Genomic DNA, 20,227 nt, shown 5'->3' with positions numbered 1-20,227 from the left:
CAACCAGTTGTACGTAGAGTCATGAAGACTGGGGGCAATGGGAGGTAATGTGCTTTGAACAAATTGTGCTGAAGATTCGTTGTTTGACAAGTCAAGAGTGTTTAATTGTATAGATGTGGAACAATGAAATTGTACTTGCAAAAGCTGAACAGGCCTGAAAACGCAATACAGATAGCTAACTAATCTAAAATATTCAATAAACTAATAACTGTAACATTAGAGCAAAGAAGTGCAGTCAAAGGCACAGTCTATAGACGATCATGATTGCTGAGGTTAGTGTCATGTAATGTTCAAGAGCCTGGTTGCTGGGAAGAAGCTGTGCAGGAAGGAACTGCAGATGCTGGTTTAAACCAAAGATAGACTCAAAAAGCTGGAGGACCTCAGCGGGTCAGACAGCATCTCTGGAGAAAAGGAATAGGCGACATGTTGGATTGAGACCCTTCTCCAGTCTGAAGAAGGGTCTAGACCAGAAACTTCACCTATTTTTGTGCCTATCTTCTGTTCTTGAACTTGGTGGTCATGGTTTTCAGCCTCCAGTGTCTTATTTGTGATGGTAGGAGCAAGATTAAAGCATAGCCAGTGTGGTGTGGCTTGGATGATATTGGCTGTCAATATGAGGTAGTGCCTCCAACAAATCACTTCAATGATAGGGAATCAGTGCCTGTGATGGACCAGGCAGTTTCCATCACGCGCTGTGACCTCCTTTGTCCCCTAGTGTTTGAGTCACCCAACCAGGCAGTTTGTGTGCTGTCTACTGTACACCCATAGAAGTCCAATGGAGTATTTGTCGAAATAAAGAATCTCCTAAATCATCTTATGCCCCTGTCCCACTTAGGAAACCTGAACGGAAACTTCTGGAGACTTTGCGCCCCACCCAAGGTCTCCGTGCGGTTTCTGGAGGTTGCAGGTGGTTGCCGGAGGTTGCAGGTAGTGGAAACAGGTAGAGAGACTGACAAAAACCTCTGGGAACCGCACGGAAACCTTGTGTTGTGCGCAAAGTCTCCAGAGGTTTCCGTACAGGTTTCCCAAGTGGGACAGGGGCATAAGGAAGTAGAGGTGCTGATGAGCTTCCTCTGTGAGTGCATCCATGTGCTGATCTGTGCAACCACTTTTCTATATATTAATATTTGTTCTCTATTAAATCAAACTTTTAAAAATTTATTTCTCGATCTTATTGCATGAACTTAAAATGTGTCTATAATCTCTATTTGTGAATGAATCCCATTTCATTGTGGGCTGAAGGGCCTGTCCCTGTGCTGTGCCATCCTATGTTCCAGCCAGCACGAATACCGCATGAGAGAATTGCCTAAAAAGGAATTGTCAGTGTATTTGGCTGGACAGTTCCTTAAGACAGCTAATAACGAAGAGCAAAGAGGTCCTTCTGCAGTTTTACAGAGCCCTAATGAGACCACACCTGCAGTTTTGGTCCTCTAATTTGAGGAAGGACATTCTTGCTATTGAGGGAGTGCAGCGTAGGTTTACAAGGCTGTCATATGCTGAGAGAATAGAGCGGCTGGGCTTGTACACTCTGGAGTTTAGAGGGATGAGACTGGATCTCATTGAAACATATAAGATTGTTAAGGGCTTGGCCACGCTAGAGGCAGGAAACATGTTCCCGATGTTGGGGGAGTTCAGAACCAGGGGCCACAGTTTAAGAATAAGGAGTAAGCTATTTAGAACGGAGACGAAGAAACACTTTTTCTCACAGAGAGTGGTGAGTCTGTGGAATTCTCTGCCTCAGAAGGTGGTGGAGGCAGGTTCTCTGGATGCTTTCAAGAGAGAGCTAGATAGGGCTCTTATAAATAGCGGAGTCAGGGTATACGGGGAGAAGGCAGGAACGGGGTACTGATTGGGGATGATCAGCCATGATCACGGTGCTGGCTCGAAGGGCCGAATGGCCTACTCCTGCACCTATTGTCTGTTTTCTATTGTCTATTGCCTTTGTATCAGAGATCTAGGTTTAAATATTTCATTTCTATTTTAAATGCAACAGATTTAGCAGCTCAATTTGGCTTTCAGTGTGTCTGCGATTGGGAGTTAAAATGCATTAATTCCTAGATTTTCCCAGTGAGGGAAGACGAATGAGCGGTGTGGGAAATGGGAATGCCATGCTGTTGAAATAAGATGAATACAAAGTGGAAGTAAATTTTCTTTTGTTATTGCCAGCGGGATGAAAGAAATCTGCTTAATTTGGTTCCACAACGCAGAGATTTCATTGGCAATTAATATTTATAGTGGTATTTAAATATTTTTGGTTTTATATGGTTTCTCGGCTGCACCTTATATATAAATGATTATTGTAAAGTGATTCAAACTGGGACATGGATAATTTAGTTTATGGTAGAATAAAAAAGAATTAATAGCAGTCAACCAGAAAAAATGCCGTTCACATTGTAATGTGTGCAAAAGCTGAAGCTCATTTGTATTCTCTTTCAGAATGCTTGGTGTTCTTGATGGTCTCAAAAGCTGCATTGATTTTCTGTGCAGGTTTGTTATATGTTTGACTCTGATAGTGCAAATCGTTTCTTCTCTGCGGTGTGCCAACAGAATACAACTGCTTCATTCAACAGGATCATAGACACACAATGCACTGTAACTCAGCAGGATAGGCAGCATCTCTGGAGAGAAGAAATCCGGTTCCAGTTTATAAAACTGTTGACTTCTACACCAATTTACATTGGGCTCTGTGCCGCAGAGATTTGGTGGCATTTAGAGTCCATAGATGTGCAAACAGGCTCTTCGGCCCAACTTGCCCACACTGGCCAACAATGTCCCAGCTACACTAGTCCCACCTGCCTGCGTTTGGTCCATATACCTCCAAACCCATCCTATCCATGTAATCTGTCCTTTCCATTTCCAAGTATTACAATTCATTATTATTTTAGCAAGATTATTACAAATCGGTAATGCTTAGATTAAGGAACTACCGTTACTTGGTAAAAGGGAAGTACAATACAGCCCGTTCCATACCTTGTTTAACATGGAGCTTTTTCAGTTACATTTGATTAAACAGAATGGTAGAATTCCTAATCTCTGTCATCGATGAGCCTGAAAATAGCACACGGCAGATAGAGTCATAGTCATAGAGTGATACAGCGTGGAAACAGGCCCTTCAGCCCAACACTGGCCAACATGTCCCAGCTACACTAGTCCCACCTGCCTGCATTTGGTCCATATCTCTTCAAACGTGTCCTATCCATGTACCTGTTTAACTGTATTTTAAATGTTGGGATAGTCCCTGCCTTAACTACATCCTCTGGCAGCTTGTTCCCCACATACACCCACCACCCCTTGTGTGAAAAAGATTCCCCTTCAGATTCATATTAAATATTTTTCCCTTCACCTTAAACCTATGTCATCTGGCCTTGATTCGCCTACTCTGGGCAAGAGTCTGGAAGTTCAACATGGTGTATCTAGGATGGCTGATCTTTCAGAGCTGTGTTTGTTCACCTGTGGTGCTTCCTGTAAGTCTCCTGTTACAATGCCAGATTGGCTCATGAATTGTTTCCAAGCACATTTGAGTGCTCTGTGCTGGGTGTGACAAGATTCAAAAGACAGACGATCCAATAAGAGCAGTTCCAAAAGGCTTCCTTCATCCTTCAAGCTGCCTCGTGAGCGAGAGTAAATGTTTGGAATCATACATTGTTCACTGGTGTGGAGATGTCACGGAGATATTTGCCAAGTGTTTCAGGTGTGGCCTAACCAGCAATCTGAAAGGCAGAGGAGGAGTTGACCAAGAAAATGTGGCTCCAAATTGACAGACCACCCAAGGCTTGTCAGGTAGAAGCATGGAAACGGGCCCTTCAGCCCATCGAGTCCGCACCAACCAGCGATCCCTGCACATCAATACTACCCCACACACACTCGGAACAATTTTACATTTTATACATTGACACCAAGCCATTGAACCTACAAACCCGTACGTCTTTGGAGTGTGGGAGGAAACCGAAGATCTTGGAGGAAACCCAGGTGGTCACAGGGAGAATGTACAAAATCCGTACAGACAACACCCATAGTCAGGATCGAACCCGGGTCTCCGGCGCTGCCAGCGTTGTAAGGCAGCAACTTTGCCGCTGCGCCACTGTGCCACCCAATCATGCTCTATGATTATGAAGCTTGAGGGAAGGTGCGAAGAAAGCAATTGAGGCAGATTAGGCATGGGCTAATATATGTTATGTTGGAAAGATAGCAGAGTCCTGAGACCCGGATATGATCTTCACTTCGGTGCTTTCTGTGAGGAGTTTGCATTTTATCCCAGTGACTGTGCGGGCTTCCTCTGGGCGCTCCGGTTTCCTCCTACATACCAAAGACGAATGGGTTTGTAGGTTAATTGGCCTCTGTAAATGACCTCTTGAGTGTAAGGAGTGGATGCAAAAAGTGGGATAATATAGATCTAGTGGAATGGGTAATCGATGGTCAGTGCGGACTTGGGCCAAAGGGCTTGTTTCCATGCTGTATCTTTCAATCAATTAATCAAAGCTCTTGACCAAGGGCAGCAGGGTGGCTAGGCACAGTGAGATTATTTGCTTGCATGCACAATGTATACAAATAGTATACAAACTGTGCATGCCTTGCAGCCACTGTGCATGCCTTGCAGTTTGATTATATTTTTTATTTGCATGATGCCTGCATCTAAGTTAAGGAACTGTGCTACTGCTCCATCAGGTACCTGACGGCATTTAGCAAATGGTTTTCATTAAAATTAATTTCTGCACTGCACTGACGCCTTGTTGTACGCAATAGCGTTTCAATGCCAGTATATTTTCTTCAAGGAAACATCTTTGTTTTACTTGAGCCCTACTGCCATCTGCCTGTGCTTCAAGGCAAGCAATTTATAACAAAGAATATGCTAAATTTCTTGACAGAAAGTGCAGTATAATAGTAAGATTAAACGAGAACTTACCAGTTTGAAGTTAGATCTGTATTTTATGAGGAGTTACGATGAGCGATTATGTGAAGACCCCATCCAGCACGCATGCGCGACATACTTCAAAGCAGCGGTGTGGAATCGCAGAAACAACACAATAATTGAAGTAAACATTATAAAGACAAGGAGAACTAAGTTACCAGTCGATCTCTGTAATTGAGGGCGGGAGCGGAGGGCACGTAATCCCTCATCGTAACTCCACATAAAATACAGATCAAACTTCAAACTGGTAAGTTCTCGTTTAATCTTACTATTTTACTTTGGAGTCACGTGAGTGACTACGTGAAGATTTTAAAGCTCTGTGATTTCAAACCGTGTAACAGTTCATACTTCACTTGCTGCCGAAGTCATCCAAGGGAGGAAGTATGTTATTGTAATCAACCATGAATCTGTTTGTGAAACAATAATGGTATTTATTTGAACAATAACAAAAAGAAAATAATGCTCCCCCGGGCTTAAATTATATGTTTGCAGAGTCTAAAATTCTTTCTGCAAATAAGACGGGTTCTGCTAACGGCTTGTCGTAGAACGTTTAGAATGTTTTCTCCATGGACCACCCCGCTGTAGCCAGGATGTGGTCTAATGGCACGTCCATCCTTTTAGCTGCCGATGTGGATGCTGCCCTGGTTGAGTGAGATGTGTAAACATCAGTATCCACTCCAGCAGCTCCCAGTACCTGCTTGAGCCATCTAGAGATTGTTTGGCTCGACACCCAACCATGTGGCTGACCCATAGAGGTTTTTGTCTCCCTCGAGAATATCTTGTTGTGTTGATGTAAACAAGCAAAAGAGTCATGACACATAACTGGGGGTCAGGTGGGTACGCCCGGAAATCCATAACAAGGCCTGAAGTCCCTGGTCTGCTCTGCTTTACCAGCTCCTGAATAGTAAATGTGATACGGTCTGGTGTTATAACCATGTTGTCCAGTCTGAGTAAGTGGAGGGACTGGACCCTTTGTGCTGAGACTAGCGCCATCAGCATGTTCGTTTTCAGGGTTAGCTGTTCCAGAGTGAGGGATATGGATGGTGACCATCCCCTTGGGTATGTCAGGACAACACTGGCATCCCAGATCTTGGTGTACCTAGATCTTGGGGGTTTGGAATTGAAGATCCCTCTCATTAGTTTGATCACCAGCGGATGAGACCCTATGACATGTTGTCCTGGTGCCTGTTTTAAGTAGGCTGACAGAGCACTTCTGGCACTATAGCTCAGTCCTTCATTATGGTGAAGGCCGGCCAGGAACTCCAGCATTAGTTACGGTGGTTAATGAGTATGTTGTCCCTGTTTTCGAGCAGTATGTTTCCCATTTCCTTATGCTCGAGAGGTATTGTTTCCTGGTGGATATACGGTGGGATGCTGTCATCGTGTTCATGGTCCTGTTAGATAATCCCAGGCCCAGCAATGGTCGTTTTCAAAATCTGCAACCCAGTAGGTTAATTCTGTCATGGCATGGATGACTTATGCCTGACACCGGGTGAGTCAATAGGTCTGGACTACTGGGAATGGTCATTGGAGTTTCAATGACCATGTCAAGGACCACTGGGAACCATGGCTGTGTAGGCCAGTCGGGTACTACCAAAATGCCTGAAGCAGAGTCCATCTGTATTTTGCATAGTACCCGACTGATGAGGCAGAAGGGGGGAAAGGCATAGAAAAACTAGTTCCCCTAGTCCAGCGCGAATGCATCTATCGCTGCTGCCTCAGGGTCTGGTTCCCAAGCGACATACATCGGTACCTGGTGATTCAGTCGGGATGCAAAGAGATTGATATCTGGTGTGCCGTATTTGTGATTTCAGCAAATACTTTAGGGTTTAACATCCATTCGGTGTTATCATTGTACTTGCGTGACCTGGTGTCTGCCACTGTATTTAGCTTACCTGGTAGGTAAGTTGCTGATAGCCAAATATGTCTATCGACACACCATTGCCAGATTGTGTTGACCAAATTGTCAGATGATATCGATTTTATCCCACCCATATGGTTAATAAAGGCCACCACCATGGTATTATCAATCTGTAAACGAACATGCAAATGGTGCATATTTGTACAATATGCTTTTAAACCATAGAACGCACCCAACATTTCCAAATAGTTTATGCCCAGTGTCTGTAGTAGTGATGATTCTAGGTTTGTCCATCTACCACCTGTGCTGGATATGGTATTAGTTGCTCCCCAGCCTTGAGCACTGGCATCTGTTTGTATAGTTAACGTTGGGTTATTGATGATGATAGGACTGGAACTATGCCAAATGTTCTCTATCCACCATTGTAACTGATATTGCTTCAATGGGCAATTTCATGGTTCGGTCAAAATGACCTGCATGTCTTTTTAGCGCTTGCACCTTTGCTCTTTGTAAGTTTTGATAGTGCAAAGGTCCAAATTGTGTAGCTGGAAATGCTGCTACTATTTTCCCAATTACTCTTGCCACTTGTCGGATGGTTGGTCGATTGTTAACCATTAAATTGTTACACGTTTGTGCCAATTCTGCTGCTTTCTCTTTTGGCAGCGTTACAGACATGTGGACTGAGTTAATTGTGAATCCCAGATAGTCCATAATTGTGGATGGCATCAACTTAGATTTATCTGGATGTAAGACAAATCCCAAGGTTTCAAACAACTGTTTAATAGCTAACACCGCTGATTTAGCTAATGCCATGGTTTTGCCTACTATCAAAAGATCATCAAGGTATGCCATGACAATATGTTTTTGTTTTCTTAATATTGCCAAGGCTGGTTTTAATATCTTGGTAAACAGTCTTGGGGTCCATTAGGCAACGCTTTGAACTGCCAAAGTTGCCCCATTCAGGTAAAGTTTAGGTATCTACGATGATCCTTATGAATAGGTACTGAATAGTAGGCATCTTTTAAATCAATGCTTGCCATAAAGTATCCTTTGGGAATCAGTTGTTTGGCAGTTACAAATGTTTCCATTTTGAAGTGTATATACTTAATTAAAGTATTTAATGTAGTTAAGTCAATGATGATGTGACATCCATCATCTTTTTTGTTTTTGATAAATATATTTGAGACAAATTCCAAAGGTTCATGTTTAGATTTCTCAATGATACCCTTTGTAAGTAACCTCACCAGTTCTGCTTGACCCTCTAGTTTATCTTTTAGTGAGAGAGTAAAGCCCCTTTGGGGTGCATGCTGAACAATGTTTTCTTGAATAAATTCAATTTTGTATCCACGAATACTATTAAGTATATAACTATCATGTGTGATAGTCCTCCATGCTTCCTTGAACAGGTGTAATCTCCCTTCTGTTAGTACAGTTCCCCCACTTTTTATGTGCTGGTAGGAACCAGACCCAACTACCTCCATTGTTATTGGAGTGTTCCTTTCTTCTGTCGGTGTGGAGCTGGGTGGGGGTGGCACATTTTCCATGGGATCCACTCTGGGCCCTGGCCTAAAAAAGGTTTTGGGGGATGGTGTGCGGGCCCCGAGCTTTCACCAGTCCCATGAGGTTGACGTCGACTGGTGGATGCGATGGGGTACTGCCGTCTGGGTTGAGTGGGTCTGCTCGTTCCGGGGCCTGCCCTCATGAGGCCAAATGCTTTTGATTCCTCCTCCAGGTCTTTGACTTGTTTGGACAAGTCCTTGCTAAATAGCAGGATCTGTGGCTCTGAGGCCGGTGTTCTGCACAGTCCTGCAAATTTAGGATTGAGGGCAGGTCTTATTGCTGTATTACACAGTAGAGCCAGGGTATCTTGCTGATTGGTAGTCATGTCTACCCCGTCCACGGAACGAGCATAGGAGGTGATAGCTGATGTCAGGAGCTTCAGTATGTGCTGCAGTTTCAATTCATGGGTTCTGATACCCTGCCCAATGTACCCCCAGATTTGACTATTTACGGCGGGTACATTGAGTGAAACGCAGTTTTCAGGAGGCGAGTAGAGGTCCAATGCCTCATTGACTAACTGTTCTTGCAGAGGTTTAAAGGACAGGTAGTCAATGCTGGCCGCCAGCTTTGGCTGCAACGGCCGTCCCGCTCGCGGTGTAGCCACGTAGCGGTTTACCACACCCTGCAGCTCTTCCTGTTCCTGTACCCCATGCATACTCCTGACATCTTCGGCCAGTGACCCCCGTTCCTGACCAGCCCAGCCCTGGTCGCCAACGCTCCCCTCAGCTGAGGGAGATGCGATGGCCAGTGCGTGGTAATGCACTGGAGCGGGAGTGCCTGTGCTCCCTTGGCGAGCTTGCCCCATCTCCCGGAGCAAGTCTCGCTGGAGCATTTGCTCCATGAGCCTCTCCATATGGCTCAAGCGGCTGCCTCTGCTGCTCTCGGGTGGTGAGTCTTCCGCTCCGGACTCGTCAGAGAATACCGGCCGGTCCGACTTCCTTTTTGCTTTGCCTCCAGCCCGCTGCTGTTGTTCAGGCTGTGCTAGCGGCGCTGGGCTTGGCTCGGAATTGCCATCGGTGACTGTGGACCGCAGTGTGTGCGGCCCACGTGCCGCCGGTCGCCCCCCACTAATGGAACTCTGCTGTTCCGTCGGAGTCAAAAGGGGAGCGAACTTCTTTCCCTGTTTTGCCTTGTTCATCCTGCGAGTGCACAAAACAGAACAAGGATTTGGAAAACACAATCTCAGAGTAAGTTACTTACCTGAAGGTCCCATTTTTAAACTTCTAGCGGGAGCGCCTGTACTCCCGTTCGCCGCTGTTGCACTGCGTGAACGCTCATGTTGCGCATGTGTGCTGGACGGGGTCTTCACGTAGTTATTCACGTGATTCCGAAGTAAAATCTACAATTATCTTCTATACTTGCAATTTTACACTGTTCAGTTAGTGGACCCAGTGGCCATTGTTCGGGATTATCAAAGCTTTATTCAAAGCTCTGGAAAAATGACAAATGGAATATAGCTTCAATTTTAAAAAAAGTATCAAAATTTGATAAATAAGCATTTGACAGCACTGGGCCTGTACTCACTGGAGTTTTGAAGGATGGTGGGGGGAATGGCTCATTGAAACGTACCAAATAGTGAATGGCTTGGATGGGGTGGATGTGGAGAGGATGTTTCCACTGGTGGGAGAGTCTAGGACCAGAGGTCATAGCCTCAGTATTAAAGGATTTTCCTTTAGGAAGGAGATGAGGAGGAATTTCTTTAGTCAGAGGGTGGTCAATCTGTGGAACTCTTTGCCACAGAAGGCTGTGGAGGCCAGTCAATGCATATTTTTAAGGCAGAGATAGATAGACTCTTGATTAGTACGGATGTCAGGAGTTATGGGGAGAAGGCAGGAGAACGGGGTTAGGAGGGAGAGATAGATCAGCCATGATTGGATGGCGGAGTAGACCTGATGGGCTGAATGGCCTAATTCAGCTCCTATTAAAAAAAATTCTATAACATTATTTAATCGGCTACAAAATATTAATGACATGAAGAAATGCAGCAAAGAGATTTCAAGTTTTGAAACCGGCTGACCTATTAATTCGAACTTGAATCTGCACTTTAGAAAATAGTTTAAATTGAACCCCGAATGGTTTAAAAATCTTTTGAATACAGTAAATGATGCTTTTGGATGGTATGGTTACTGTGAACAAAGTTAGCATTTCCCAATAAAACCAAGGCTAAAGCAAACTGCCCTTCCAGTGACGTTCAGTTGGCCAATGGCCAAACTGATGATAAATGTTGGCCAAAAATCTTTTGTCCTTTGTAACAAAAGACAATATCGAAACTCTGCAAAAACTGTAGTAAAAACAGGCTGGTGTGAATACATAGCTGCCTTTCACTTTTCCCTGACTCTCAGTCTGAAGGGTCTCAACCCGAAACATCACCCATTCCTCCTCTCCAGAGATGCTGCCTGTCTTGCCTTTTGTGGCTGCCTTGTCATTGTGATTAGAGGTAGGACTAGCTAATATTTCAGATGTATCTGCTTTGATAAAGGATGGCTTCTGCTGCATTTACCATTTTCTTTTCTTTAACTATGCAGTGTATTAATTTACATTATACAGTGTGGAAACAGGCCCTTCAGCCCAACTTGCCCATACCAGCCAACATGTCCCAGCTACACTAGTCCACCTGCCCATGTTTGGCCCATATCCCTCCAAACCTGTCCTATCCATACACCTGTCTGACTGTTTCTTAAATGTATTGCTAATACCTGCCACAACTACCTCCTCCGGCAGCTCATTCCATATACCAACCATCTGTGGTGTGAAAAAGTTGTCCTCCTTATGGAAGGGTGACCAAAACTGAACACATTACTCAAAATGTAGCCTCACCAGTTTCTTGTACAACTGCAACATGACCTCCCAACCTCTACACTCAATACTCTGATTAGTGAAGGCCAATGTGCCAAATGCCTTCTTGACCTACTTGTGACTTCACTTTCAAGGAATTGCGTCCCTGTACTCCTAGATCCTTCTGCTCTACAACACGCCCCAGAGACCTACCATTCACTGTGCAGGTGATGCCCTTGTTAAACTTCCCAAAAGGCAACACCTCGCATTTCTCTGTATTAAATTCCATCAATTATTCCTCGGCCTACCTGGCCAACTGATCAAGATCCCGCTGCAATTTTTGACAACCATCAACACTATCTACAGTCCCACCCACTTTAGATCATCTGCAAACTTGCCTTGTACATTCTCATCCAAATCATTGATATAGATGACAAACGTTGAATGGGTCTGAGGCACTCCTGTGGTCACAGGCCTCTTGTCCGAAAAACAACCTTCCACCATCACCCTCTGCATGAAGCCAATTTTCTATCCATTCAGCTATTTCTCCTTGGATCACATGCGATCTAACCTTCCAGTACCACCTACCATGCGGAACCTTGTCGAATGCTTTGCTGAAATCCATATATACAAGGTCTACAGCTCTGCCCTCATCAACCTTTTTGGTTCAAATCTTCAAAAAACTCAATCAGATTCATTTGACACATTCTCCCATGTACAAAGCATGCTGACTATCCCTAATCAACCCTTGTTCGTCTAAATGCAGGTGTATCTTATCCCTCAGAATACTATCTGGTAACTATCCAACCACAGATGTTAGACTCACTGGCCTGACCCAGACTTTTCCATGCAACCCTTGTTAAATAGGCACACGACGTGTGCTATCCTCCAGTCTTCTGGCACCTCATCAGTATGTAATGACATAAATCTCAGCCAGGGTACCTACAATTTTCTCTCTAGCATCTAACAGTGTCCTTGGATATATCTGATCTTGTCTGGGAGATTTGTCTACCGTCATATGCGTTAGGACCTTCAGCACCTCCTCGACTGTATTACTAACTGCCCTCAAGACACTTCCACTGACTGCCCCATGTTCTCTGGTCCTCATGTCTTTCTCCATGGGAGAAACAAAGGAGAAATACTCATTGAGGACCTTGCCCATCTCCTGTGGCTCCACACAGAGTTGACCGCTTTGACTCCATTGTCAGAGTGAGGCCCAGCGCAAATTGGAGGATAGCTTACCAGCGGTATGAATATTGACTTCTCTAACTTCAAATAGCCCTTGCTTTCCCTCTCCATCCCGTTCCCCTTCCCAGTTTTCCACCGGTCTTACTGTCTCCGACTACATTCTATCTCTGTCCCGCCCACTCCACTGACAGTCTGAAGAAGGGTCACGACCCGAAACATCACCCATTCCTTCTCTCCGGAGATGCTGCCTGTCCCGTTGAGTTACTCCATCCAGCATTTTGCTGGACTTTGTGTCCTGAGGGGTTCCATTTTCTCTCTGGTTACCCTCCCCCCCCCCCCCCCCCCCCCCCCCCTCTATGTACTGTACCCCCTATCTCTTGGGATTATCCTTAATGATGACAATAAAGCTAGCACGTTGTCCAAAATTCAGGTGGACTAATTCACTTGATGAAAGTAGTCGGAAGACTGACCCAGCCTCCACTGACCCACCTCTGATGTGGTTGATTCTTAACCTCCCTCTGAAGTGCCAAACAGAAGGCAGTTAGTGATGGCCCATTAATGCTGGCCTTGCCAACTTTGCTCGTAATCTGAAAATAATTAAAAATCATTTTGAGTTTCCTGCCACATCTTCCATTGATGGGCATTCATTGTGTATCAATTGGCACTGTTCAAAAAGGATCGGCACAAAATGCTGGAGTAACTCAGCGGGACAGGCAACATCTCTGGATAGAAGGAATGGGTGACGTTTTGGGTCAAGACCCTACTTTAGGCCTGAAGCAGGGTCTCGACCGAAGCATCACCAATTGGTCTGAAGAAGGATCTCGACCCGGAGATGTTGCCTGTCCCGCTGAGTTGCTCCAGCATTTTTTGTCTATCTTCAGTGTAAACCAGCATCTGCAGTTCCATCCTACACTGTATAAAAAATAATTGGATATTCATCTCTTTATTTTGAGATCACTCATCTACGATTATACCTCCCACTCACCTCTGCCACCCGTCCATACAAAGAAGGATCACTAACAGGGAGACATTCTGATCATGCCGTTCCTAATACAAAGCTTCACATGACTGGTGATATGAATTAAAATGTTTGATGTAAGGTTAATACAATCAACTCGTTTACTGTCTGATTCTTTGTCCAGTCGGTTTTAGTTAAGTTTAGTTAAGAGATACAGCATGGTAACAGGACCTTCGGCCCACTGAGACCATGCTGACCCTTTCACCCCGTACATTAGCACTATCCCACACACTAGGGACAATTTTACAATTACCATATTATCAAAGCCAATTAACCTACAAACCTGTACGCCTGGAGTGTGGGAAGAAACCGGAGCACCTGGAGAAAACCGACTCGGTCAACGGGAGAATATACAAACTCTGTACAGACAACAGCTGTAGTCAGGATTGAACCTTGGTCTCTGGCGCTGTAAGGTAGCAACTGAATCAGTTGTTCTAATGTCCTCGGTCGGTTTACAACTTGAGCCGCATGCTGCCTTGTTCAAGGAGTGCTTAAACTAACACTTGCCCGAGGCTTTCTTTCTCTCCTCTCAGATTACTGTTGCTAACAGATGTAGCCCCAAGCATCAATTTCCTGTTCATCCCCTCAGGCCGCAAATAGTAATGGGCTGAATTAAAATCATTAAGCGGCAAAGAGACACGTGTTAGCATTGGCTACATGGTTCATTTAGCATCATACCTCATGGAGAGTGCTATCATTGACTAAACCATGTATCCAGAGGCTGAACCACCAAGAGCACACGGTGTACTTGTTAATCAATCCATTGTACTCGAAGATAATAAGCAAAATAAAACGTGAACATCATTGAGTAGGAGTCAACAAAGTTGTTAATTCTTTAAATTGGAAACATGGTCTGGAACTTAATATACAAATTATATTGCTGCCCATTGACTTTGCTGCTGAAGAAATCTGTTATGTAGTGTCAAGGTATATTGATCTATTCAATGCATGTGCCAGGAAATGGCTCTATGCCAGTTTTGGTGCTAAACTCACATTTTGCGATCACTCCAAACTCTGTGAAAGTTGCAGAGTAATAAGAGATTTAAATGTCAGGTTATGTCTCTACAAACTGTACTGAAATTAACATTGCTGGTTTCAGGTTGAGGGATCTGGCTGGTGGGCATCTCCTGAGGTATGTCAGGACCACACTGACATCCCATATATGGGTGTACGTTGGTCATGGGATTAGAGTTGTAAATACCCTTCATTAGTTTGACCACCAGCTGGTGGGACCCCATGGCCTGTTGGCCTTGAGCTGGATTTAAAAGACAGGCAGGGCAATTCTAGCTGTGTTAATAGCTCTGTAGCTGAAGTCCTTCATCATGGTTAAGGTTCGCCAGGAATTCCAGTACATTGGTAACTGTAGCGGTTGAGTAGGTGGTCCCTGTATCCAAGCAGTACTTCTCCCATTTTTTGATGCTGGACAAGTGCTGTTTTTTAGTGGATGTTCAGAGGGATGCTGACATGGTGCCGATGGTTTGTTATGATAATCCCAGTCCCAGAAGTGGTTAATGCAGCATCTGCAACCCAGCAGTTTGATTTTCTCATGGCATGTGCCCAACACTGGGTGTTAATAACTCTGGGTCACTGGGGAATACCATCGGAGTTCCAACAACCATGTCATGGAGTATTGGGAACCATGGCTGTGTAGGCCAGTCGGGTACTATCAAAATACCTGAAGCAGAGTCCATTTGTACTGTGCGTAGCCCCCGACTGATGAGGCAGAAGGGAGGAAATGAATAGAAGAAAAATGTCCCCAATCCAGCGCGAACGCATCTACCGCTGCTGCCTCAGGGTCTGGTTCCCAAGTGACATCCATAGGTACCTGGTGATTTAGTCTAATGCAAATAAATCGATATCTAGCGTGCCATATTGCTTGATAACTTTTGTGAAAAATATATATTTTTGGGGTTTTAACATCCATTTGATGTCATTAAATTTACGTGATCTGGTGTCTGCCAACTGTATTTAGCTTACCTGGTAGGTAAGTTACTGATAGCCAAATATGTCTTTGGACACACCATTGCCAAATTGTATTGACCAACTTGTCGCATGATACCGATTTTATGCCGCCCATATGGTTAATGTAGGCCACCACTGTAGTATTATCTATTTATAACCGTACATGCAAGTGATGCATATTTATGCATATGCTTTTAAACCATAAAATGTCACCCAAACATCTCTAGATAATTAATGCCCAGTGTAAATGGTAACGATGATTCTGGGTTAGTCCATCTACTACTTGTGCTGGATATAGAGTTAGGTGCTCCCCAGTCTTGAGCACTGGCATCTGTTTGGATAACTGCTGTAGGGTTAGTGATGATAATAGGCTGAAACTATGTCGAACGTTTTTTGCCCACCACTGTAGTTCTGATATTACTTCAGTGGGTAACTTCATGAAACGATCATAATGACCTGTATGTCGTTTTTGGTACAAAGGTCCGAATTATGTAGCTTGAAATGTTGCTACCATTATCCCAATTACTCTGTCATGCTTGCCATGAAGTATCCTTTGGAATTTAGTTGTTTGGCAGTAACAACCGGTTCCATTTTGAAATGTATATACTTAACAAACATATTTAGTGAAGTTAAGCCAATGATGATGGGACATCCGCCATCTTTTTAGGGTTTAGTGAATATATTTGATACGAATTGCAAGGTCTTGCAGGTATCCCCATGATACCCTTTGTAATTATTCTCACCAGTTCAGCTTGTCCAGAGCTTGTTTCTTGTAACGGAGACACTGAGGGCTGAAATACCCTCTGGGTGAATGTTGACCTGGTGGCAATTTTTCTAGTATGTATTGTATGACTAATGCCATTGAGTACTAAATGATCACATCTTGATAGACTCCCCATGTGTTAGTTTGGCTCTATATACTGGTAGGAACCAGACCCACCTACCTCCATGGTTATGGGTATTCTTCTGTTTCTGCTGGTCCAACGAGTGTTGCACGTCGTCTGACGGGGCATCCGGTGACATTTAGGGGGGTGTGCACATTTTCCATGGGGTCCGCTCTGGGCCCTGGTCTAAATAAGACTTTCGGTGATAGATACGGACCCCGAGCTTTCATCAGTCCGATATGGTAGACGTTGACTGATGGATGCAATGGGTTGCTGCTGCGTAGGAATTACTGTTTTTGGTTACTCGTCCCGGCCCTGCCCTCATGAGCCGAAAGTTTTGTAAAACCTCTTGCATGTCCTTCATATGCTTTGTGAGGTTTTTGCCACAGAGCAGTGGGTCTAGCTCAGTGGCTGGGGTCTTATGACTTGTTTACGAAGGTTGTGGTCATCTCTGTATTTGTCCATGGAACGAGGAAAACGACGTGATGGCTGACATCAGGCTTTTAACGCCTCCTGCACATGGGGTTTCCACATAGCTGTCCACCACACACCACACCTAGCAGCTTTTCTTGTTCCTGCACCCCTTGCATACTCCCGAGATCTTCAGCCATTGCCCCTGTTCTTGACCAACCCAGTCCTGGTCACCAAAGCCATCCTCTGGAAAGGAGGAAGCAATGGACAGTGCACAAGGCACTGTGGAGGGAGAGACTGACCCCCTCTGCGAGAGCGCCCCTCCTGGGGTGCACCTCGCTGGAGCTCCTGCTCCAAGAGCCGCTCCATGCGGCTCAGGCGGCTGTCTCTCCCCCGCCTGGGTGGAGAGACGTCCGCGTCCGATAAGTCGGAGCCACCGTCCGGAACGCCTCTTTCTTGACTTTTACATCCAGCCCGTTTCTCAGGCGCTAGCGGGGCTGGGCTCGGTCGCAGTGTCGGGGTAGCGAACCGCCCGGTAAGCGGTCCTACCGCCTGTTGCTGAGGCGCTAGCTCCATGGAGTCCAGGGCAGGTCTGTGCAGGCGCTGTCTGTCGGGGATGGAAGCCCGTCCGAGCGGAGCCTACCGCCTTGTTGCTGGCCCCAGCCCGATGGCTGAGGCGCTAGCAGGGCTGGGCTCGGCGGGTGTCGAGATAGCGGGAGCGGGGTACATGTCCTACCGCTTGTTGCTGCCCCCCCCCCCCCCCCCCCCCAGATGGACGCTCCTCCGTGCAGTCGGCGGGGGACAGGTTTGTTGCAGAGCCTTTCTTCTCTGCCGGACAGCAGAAGGCTCCCTGTGAAGGAAAGCGACGTCAGCTTACCTGACGGTCTGTTCTTTCACCTCCATAGCGGGAGAGCCCGACTCCCGCTGTGCCGCTGTTGCTCTGCTGGACGTAATTCACGCCGCGCATGCGTGCTGAACGGGTTCTTCACGGAATCACTCACGTGACTCCGAAGTAAAATGTGGATAAATGTGAGGTTATCCATTTTGGTGGCAAGAACAAGAAGGCAGATTATTATCTGAATGATGTCAGATTAGGAAATGGAGAGGTGCAACAAGACCTAGGTGTCTTTGTACATCAGTCACTGAAAGTAAGCATGCAGGTACAGCAGGCAGTGAAGAAAGCTAATGGAATGTTGGCCTTCATTGCATGAGGATTTGAGTATTGGAGCAAGGATGTCCTGCTGCAGTTGTACAGGGCCCTGGTGAAATTGTGTGCAGTTTTGGTCTCCTAATTTTAGGAAGAACATTCTTGCTGTTGAGGGAGTGCAACGCAGGTTCTTCATGTTAGTTCCCGGAATGGCGGGACTGACATACGATGAGAGAATGGGTCGACTGGGCTTGTATTCACTGGAATTTGGAAGGATGAGAAGGGATCTTATAGAAACGTATACAATTCTTAAGGGTTTGGACAGGCTAGATGCAGGAAAAATGTTCCCCATGTTGGGGAAGTCTAGAACCAGGGGGTCACAGTTAAGAATAAGGGGGAGGCCATTTAGGACTAAGATGATGACAAACGTTTCCACCCAGAGATTTGTAAACTTGTGGAATTCTCTGCCACAGAATGCAGTGGAGGCCAATTCACTGGATGTTTTCAAGGGAGAATTAGATTTAGCTCTTAGGACTAATGGAAACAAAGGATGTAGGAAAAAAGCAGGAATGGGGTATGGATTTTGGTTGAACAGCCATGATCACATTGAATGGTGGTGCAGGCTCGAAGAGCCGATTGGCCTACTCCTGCACCTATTTTCTATGTTTCTATGTTCCTGATGAGTCTATGTTTGCAATAGCATGAACCTCTGCCTCACATGGCAGGGCTGTCAGGGTCCCTGGATGGCAGTGAGAGAGGAGGTGTCGGGGCTAGTGTTACATCTGCTGCAGCTGCAGTAGAAAGTAGCTGGCGAGGGGGTGGGAAGAAATGAGTGGACTAACGAGTTGCAGAGCGAGCCTTCACTTATAGAAAGCAGAAAATGTGGTGACGGAATGATGTGACCGATGAGGAAACAACTGCAGGTGCTGGTTTACAAAAAAAAAGCAAAAAGTGCTGGAGTAACTCAGCAACTATCTACCTCATTGGTGACCCTCGTGCTATCCTTGATCTGACTTGGCTGGCTTTACATTGCATTAAACACTATTCCCTTATCATGTATCTGTGCACTGTAAATGGTTCGATTGTAATCATGTATTGTCTTTCTGCTGTCTGGATAGCGCACAACAAAGGTTTTCCACTGTACCTCGGTACACGTGACAATAAACTAAACTGATACAAGGTACTGGAGTATCTCAACTTGACCTGCTTACTCCAGCACTTGGTGTCTATTCTTATGATGTAACTGTTGATAGGATTAAGGGGCTGTCCCACTTGGGCAACCTAATTGGCGAGTTTAGAAGAGTTTGAAAAAATGACATGTTGAAGACCTCCTTCGACTATGTAGAAGACCAGCTACGACTAGCTACGACTAACTTCAGGAAAATTGGACACCGAATACTGGAGAGTGAAGATGACCTCCTTCGATCTCTTTCGACCTCCCTTCGACTATGATGAAGACTATCTACGACTACCTTTGACTACCCTCAATTACTTACGACTAACATGACGACCTACTACGACCTACTACGACTAAACCTACGAGTAAAAAAAGTACCGATTTTTTCCATGGAGACCTTTTTTTACTCACGGGCATTTTTTTAACATATTGAAAAATACGCCGCAACCTAGCTGAGTCCTCGAGTACACGGGGACTACTCTCGAGCATGAAGGAGAGTTACAAAGACCTCCTACGACCTCGTGTCGACCATGCTGCGCCTATGAGTCGAGGGCAAATTCGCCAGAACTCGCGGATTAGGTCGCCAAAATGGGACAGGCCCTTTACGTTGAAGGTAGTGGGTCTGTCTGAGTGGGTGATTTTGCTGCTGTGGTTAATTTGAAGGACTTAAAAGTGTATGTCAAATAACCGTGTGATAGATTTAATATTAGTGGAATGGCTGTTTACTGAAAACCGAGAGATAATTAACTGGGAGACTTGAGTAATGGTTTTGTGGGGGGATTGATATTGCTTGTGTGCACCATTCAAGCGCTCATTTATTACAGTGGACCGTGAAGTAATTGAACAATGACACTGTAACCAATGTAATAAATTAGAAAAAAACACACACAAAAAAACAAACAATAATAGTGTAATAATAATAATAATAGTAGATGTAGTTCAGAGCTTATTTGAGGTTGTTGTCTTAATTACCTAATGGCTTTCAAGAAGAAGCTATTCCTGAACCTGGAACTCAGCAGGTCAGGCAGCATTTGTGGAGAACATGGATATGCGACGTTTAGGGTCGGGACCCTTCTTCAGCTGGGAATACCACTGCCCAGTTGACAGGGAAGAGTTATCAATCACCTTTCCTGACAAGTCTGAAAAAACACCACATCAGCGAAACCTTGGGCCCTCATCTGCATCATTCTGCACTAAGTACATGCAACCAATGCCAAAGCCAATCATTTCTGACAATACATACTGAGATGCTAATGACCAGATTGTGAACGTATTACGCAATGCTGTCATTAGTCCGTCTCATGAAAGAGGGCTAATGAAGTCTCCCTTGAGGTG

Source organism: Leucoraja erinacea, chromosome 16, assembly GCF_028641065.1.
Source record: "Leucoraja erinacea ecotype New England chromosome 16, Leri_hhj_1, whole genome shotgun sequence".
Classification (NCBI taxonomy): domain Eukaryota; kingdom Metazoa; phylum Chordata; class Chondrichthyes; order Rajiformes; family Rajidae; genus Leucoraja; species Leucoraja erinaceus.
This window is presented reverse-complemented; position numbering follows the sequence as displayed.